A 6,270-nucleotide genomic window follows, 5' to 3' on the forward strand; every position below is an offset into this window, starting at 1 on the left:
TTTTTGCCAGTATGTTTACATATCTTTTTGATCATCCCCACCTCTAAAAATAGACAAGTTCTTTACAAGTATTGAAATGACATAGAGGATTATGTCCCTACTGTATTCATTGTAACCGAACTACTTATTGTGTATCTGAAGCATTCTACTCCTGTTAATTGCTTTGTAGACTTCTCTTGATATTTTCAATAAACTTTTGGAAAGAAAAAAAAAAAAAAAACGCCTATTTGATTCTGTTGATTACAGAGTTATTTGACCACCTTAGGGGAGCAACGGTTTTCACAAAGCTTGATTTGAGAGGAGCATACAATCTTGTGAGGATTAAGGAGAGTGACAAGTGTAAAACTGCATTTAATACCAGAACAGGCCATTATGAGTACCTCGTAATGCCTTTTGGCCTTTGTAATGCCCTGGCAGATTTCCAGGAATTTATTAACAATGTCCTCCAAGATTTGTTGCAGTTTTGTGTGGTGGTTTATCTCGACAATATCCTCATATTTTCTGAGTCCCTGGAGAGCCACCACACAGATGTCTGTCGTGTGCTTCAGAAACTAAGAGAGAACAATGTCTATTGTAAATTGGAGAAGTGCGAATTCCATCGTGAACAGGTTAAATTCCTGGGTTATGTTATTTCCACTGCTGATTTTTTGATGGACCCAGAGAAACTTTCAGCAGTCCTACAGTGACCTCGACCCATGGGTTTACGTCCTCTACATCGTTTTCTTGGATTTGCCAACTATTATCGGAAGATTATTCGCAACTTCTCATCTTTGGTCAAGCCCCTGGCTGATATGACCAGAAAGGACAGTAACCCACAGAGTTGGTCTCCGGAGTCCATTAAGGCCTTTGAGAGTCTCAAGGCTGTCTTCTGCTCCTGTGTTGGCACATCCTGATCCTACGTTACCTTTTATCCTTGAGGTTGATGCTTCTGAGACGGAGTTGGTGCCCTTCTGTCTCCATGTCCTGCCTCTGAGAGCGCTATGCATCCTTGAAGCTACTTTCCTAAAAAAATTGTTGCCTGTGGAGTGCAATTACGTGATTGGTGACAGAGAGCTGTTAGCAATAATTTTAACCCTGAAAGAATGGAGACATCTCCTCCAAGGTACCGCTGTGCCGGTTCTCCTTACTGATCATAAGAATCTTACAATCTTGTCTGAGACTAAACGCCTCTCTCCCAGATGGGTACGATGGACTCTTTTCTTGTCTAGTTTCAATTACATTGTCTCATTCTTACCTGTCACGACAATTTTCCTCCACTTCCTAGATGGAGTCGGCTCCGGTTCCTGTGATTCCTCCTGATCGTATTCTGGCTACAATTTGCACCAGTCTCACTTCTCCTTTGGGTGACAAAATTCTTGCTGCCCAGGTCCATGCTCCTCCTGAGAAACCTTGTGACCACTGCTTTGTCCCAGAGAGTCTCCGTATTGCTGTGCTCCAGACTTGCCATTCTCCCAAGGCTGCTGGTCACCCTGGGAAGAATCAACTCTTTTTGGCCATTTCCCAACAATTCTGGTGGCCTAGTCTACGTGCTGATGTAACCGCCTTCATAGCTGCCTGTTCCATGTGCGCTTACTGCTTAGTGTAAGATTCCATGACAACTTCCAGTGGGCCTCCTACAACCCATACCCAATGGAGAGAGGCCCTGGACCCATCTGTTTATGGATTTCATTGTGGAGTTACCCAACTCCCAGGGCAACACAGTTATCCTTATGGTGGTTGACCCTGGCTTCTGTTTTTGCCGGGAGATCTTTTGCTTACATGGGCCACCCAAGGTGATTGTCTCGGACAGGGGTAGTCAGTTTGTGTCCCGGTTCTGGTGAACTTTTTGTGCATAGTTGGGACATCAGCTTGCTTTCTCCTCTGCATATCACTCGTAGTCTAATGGGGCCACAGAACAAGCCAATCAGTCCTTGCAGCAATTCCTATGTTGCTATATTTCTGACCATCGCAACAACTGGTCAGACATCTTACCATGGGAGGAGTTTGCTCAAAATAGTGCCTTGAATTCTGCTTCCCGATTGTCCCTGTTTATGGCGAACTATAGTTTGCAACCTTCCATGTTGTTCCGCAGAGTATTCTTGCATTAGATGAGCATCTCCGTGGTCTTCGTTCCACTTGGCTTTACCACATGCTAGTGATAGGTACAGACCCCATTCTGACTGCAAATGCCTGCCTACACCTTCCTACCAGGTTGGGGACAGAGTCCGGCTGTCATCTTGCAACCTCCAACTTCGTGCTCCCTCTTTGAAGTTCGCACCTCTGTTTATTGGGCCTTTCTGTATTCTTTGCAGCATTAACCCAGTGGCTTATGCATTAGACCTGCCTTCTAATATGCATATCTCTAATGTATTTCATGTCTCCTTATTAAAACCATTAATCTGCAACCACTTTACCACCTCGGTGCCACATCCACACCCTGCACAGGTTGAGAAATATGAGGAGTATGAAGTACAGTCTATTGTTGACTCCCGTAGGTTCCGTGGGCACATACAGTACCTGGTGCATTGCAAAGGGTATGGTCCGGAGGGTCTCATCTTCAAACATACATGCCCCTGACCTCCTCCATGATTTCCATAGACGTTTTCCCCTCAAGCCTGGTGGTCCTCCAAGGGGGAGGGGTCATTGAGGAGGAGGTACTGTCAGGATTGGGCTCAGCCCTTCCTTCTCTGAGCTGGCAGCTCAGCTGTCGGCTAATTGCCAACTCCTAATCTCTCCACAGTGACTCACCTGTTGATGATATCCTGCTCATCAGTTCAGCCTACTTAAGCCGTCCAGCCCAGATGATCTCTGCCTTCATCTTGGTTAACATCACAGAGATCTCCTTCGTTCCTGTTAAAGACTTGCTTGGCTGACATTCCTTCTGGCTCCAGATCCTGTTTTCTGTTCCACTACCCCTGTTCCCTGGCTTCCTAACTTTCTGGCTTGTCTGACTATCCATTCCACTTACCAAACTTTGGCAATGTTTTGACTACTTTTGTTCTATTTACTTTTATTATTAACCCCTTAAGATCCACGCTATAGCTGAATGATGGCTACAGCGTGGATCTACTTTGCAGGGAGGCCATCAATAGACGGCCTCCCCTTTGCACTCTCTCAATGAGACTCGGGTGATCACAGATCAGAGTAAGGAGTCGATCCCAGCCTCTTACCACGTGATCAGCTGTCAGCCAATGACAGCTGATCACGTGATGTAAACAGAAAATCGATAATCTTTATTTTTTTTTCTTCTCACGCTTACAGCGTGAGGAGAATATATAGAAGATCACCAGCTTCTGTTCAAGGGACATTGGTCCCGGAGAGGAAGAGGCGAAGCTGCCTCATCTGTGCCCACCAGTACCGCCTGCCAGTGCCCACAGTGCCCCAAATCTGATTATATAACAGTGCACGCAATCAGTGCCACCTATCAATGCCCACGAGTGCCACCTATCAATGCCCACCAGTGGTGCTAATCAGTGCCTCATCAGCGCCACCTAGCAGTGCTGCCTATCAGTGCTACCTACCAGTGCCGATTAGTGCCCATCACTGCCACCCATCTGTGCCCATCACTGCCACCCATCAGTGGCAGCTATCAGTGCCACCTATTAGTGCCACCTATTAGTGCCCATGAGTGCTGGCTATCAGTGCCACCCATCAGTACCACCTCATCAGTGCCTACCGGTGCTGCCTATTAGTGCCCATCAGTGCTGGGACTGTTTAGTAGCCAATAGCTTTCCTTGCGTCGTATTTGGTCCGTCGGACCAGCACACAGACGAATGGTTTTCCCGATTTTAGTCCCTCGGAATTGAGTCCGTCGGATAGATTTGAAACATTCTATTTCTAGGTCCGTTGGATTTTTTTTTTTTAAACGATCGGACTAGCCCACACACGATCAGATTGTCCGACGGACTAATCCCTTTGGACCTAGTCTGCTGGAAAGTCCAGTCATGTGTACACGGCAAAAGATTACATGCATGCAGGTTTAAAAGCATGCCTAGTGTATATTTCTGCACCTATGAAGCAATGTGAGACAGTAACGGCTCTATTGCATTCCACAATGTTGTCAATCTAAATCTGCTTGCTGACAGGTGGAAAGACCTCATATTTATGCTGATTCAATGTCTAAACAGGAAGCTGTAGGCAGGAATTAGTGATCTGAAGGGTGGCACAGTGGTGTAGCGGTTAGCACTCTCGCCTAGCAGTAAAAAGGGTCACTGGCTCGTATCCCAACCATGACACTACTTGCCTGGAGCTTGCATGTTCTCCCTGTGCTTGCGTGGGTTTCCTCCTGGTACTCCGCCTTCCTCCCACACTCCAAAGACATGCAGGTAGGTTAATACACTTCTGTCTAAAATTGGCCCTAGTATATGAATGGAGACCTTGGATTGTGGGCTCCTTGAGGGTAGGGATCGATGTGAGTGTGCAGCATACAGGGATAGGGACAACCATTCAATGTCCACACTGACAACACTGGCAGAACTACCAGCAAAGGTTGCACTTGCGACTGGGCCCTGGCCTTCTGCCACCATAGTGGTGCCCAAGATTGCAGGACTGCACAACATGTGAAAGGGATCTGCTGTGGGACCATTAAAAGTGGTGGGATCAGCGGGAAGGGCTCTGGGCTCAGATGGAATGGCCCAGGTCGGGGGGCCTTCTTTGTTTCTTGCACTAGGGCCCTGAAGGTTCTGATCTTTTTTAAAGGTTTAATTATGGATTTTGCTTTACAGTTTAACCTTTCTTGGCTGCAGCCTTTCTCATTGCAGCCAACACATTGCTGAGTTCTTCTCTCTTTGTCTTGGCCCGAATAAGAGTTCTAATACTTTTTTTGATGAATTTAGGAGCTCTTTTGTCTTTTGACACTTTGAGCAACTCCATGTCACGTCTTTCATTTGGAGCGAAGCCACATACTTCACGGATCATGTCACGGACAAACTTGGTGTGCTTTGTCAGGCGCCCTATCCTGCGAGAGTGTCTAGGCTTGGCTACATTCTTGGTCACTGGATGGCCTTTATTAAGGCCTACAGCAATTGTGTATCTGATAGCCATTCTCTTTGCTCTGATGGCGTCCACACCGGAAGGCGGCCCTGAAAGTTCTAATTATGCTTCTGCTGCACCCTGTATATAGGTCATCCCAGTACCCTGTATATAGCTAATATTAGAACCCTGCACCCTGTATATAGCTCACCCCAGAATCCCCCACCCTGTATATAGCTCATCCCAGAACCCTGCACCCTGTATATAGCTCATCTCAGAACCCTGCACCCTGTACATAGCTCATCCCAGAACCCTACATTCTGTACATAGCTCACCCCAGAACCCTGCACTCTGCACGTAAAACACTGCATGCTTTTTTCCTTTTTTTAAATGAATGTGCTGGGGTTTGTATGTATCCATGCTTGTGGAACAATAATAAAAGCATATTTTATAGGTACAAAGAAGCCAGAGTTTTGCTTAATGATGCCCATTAAGCTCCTCCCACTGTTAGAAGTTTGGACATGCCCACATTTGCCGCAGCGCACTATGCAAGGTTACTTCTTTCCTCAAGTGTCCCTCGTTCTGAAGTTCAAAAGTTGGGAGGTATGCGCTTTGAAGCATATTTAAATGCCTTCCCCTCTGTGTCTTCTTACTAGCTACTTTGTATTCCTGACTAGTGTAGTCTAGATATCCCCAACCTTCTTTTACTGTCCTTGGACCACACGTACTACCCCAATCCCCTTTTCTTTTACCCCCATAAAATAATGAAACCACACAGGAGTTTGGAGTATAAAAATGGCCATAGCAGCCTTTTTATTATTAACCAACTATTAAATATTTTCCAATTTTATCATATAACCTTTGTAACGACAACTTTTAAATAACAGTCTATTGGTCTATGATGGTACCCCCAAACTTAACACTTTCCACCACTACACTGCGGGACCTTTTTCACCATAACAGGCCTCCAGCCGAATGATCAGTTTGGAGACAACCCCCTTCCCGCAGTGCAACCATTACCGTATTCCAGCAGACACCGTTCCACTGGAATAAACCAGAGGGGCACATACTACCGATGAGCCCCCCACCACTTCCATCACGTATGATTTTGCCACCATCAAAGACCAAAGACACCGCCGTTACCCAGCTGCTATGACGACCCAAGTCCATGGTTCCTGAAATAAAAGGAAACAAACAGACAACACACAACAGAAACACAGGGAGGGTGGGTGGGAAAACGGCCTCCTTCTGTCTCTCTCACTGACTGTTCCCGGAAGTCCCCGTCTCCCCTTTAAATAAACTCTCCTCCCCCTCAGATTC

The 6,270-nt window shown here is 46.3% G+C and overlaps 1 pseudogene; it reads right to left on the minus strand.

The window, feature by feature from the left end:
- Positions 1 to 4,659: 4,659 nt before the first annotated feature.
- Positions 4,660 to 5,049, minus strand: LOC143933201 (large ribosomal subunit protein eL36 pseudogene; annotated as a pseudogene).
- Positions 5,050 to 6,270: the final 1,221 nt, after the last annotated feature.

The sequence above is a fragment of the Lithobates pipiens genome, unplaced genomic scaffold (genome assembly GCF_037356315.1).
Source record: "Lithobates pipiens isolate NorthernLeopardFrog02 unplaced genomic scaffold, aLitPip1_a1.2 Scaffold_27, whole genome shotgun sequence".
Classification (NCBI taxonomy): domain Eukaryota; kingdom Metazoa; phylum Chordata; class Amphibia; order Anura; family Ranidae; genus Lithobates; species Lithobates pipiens.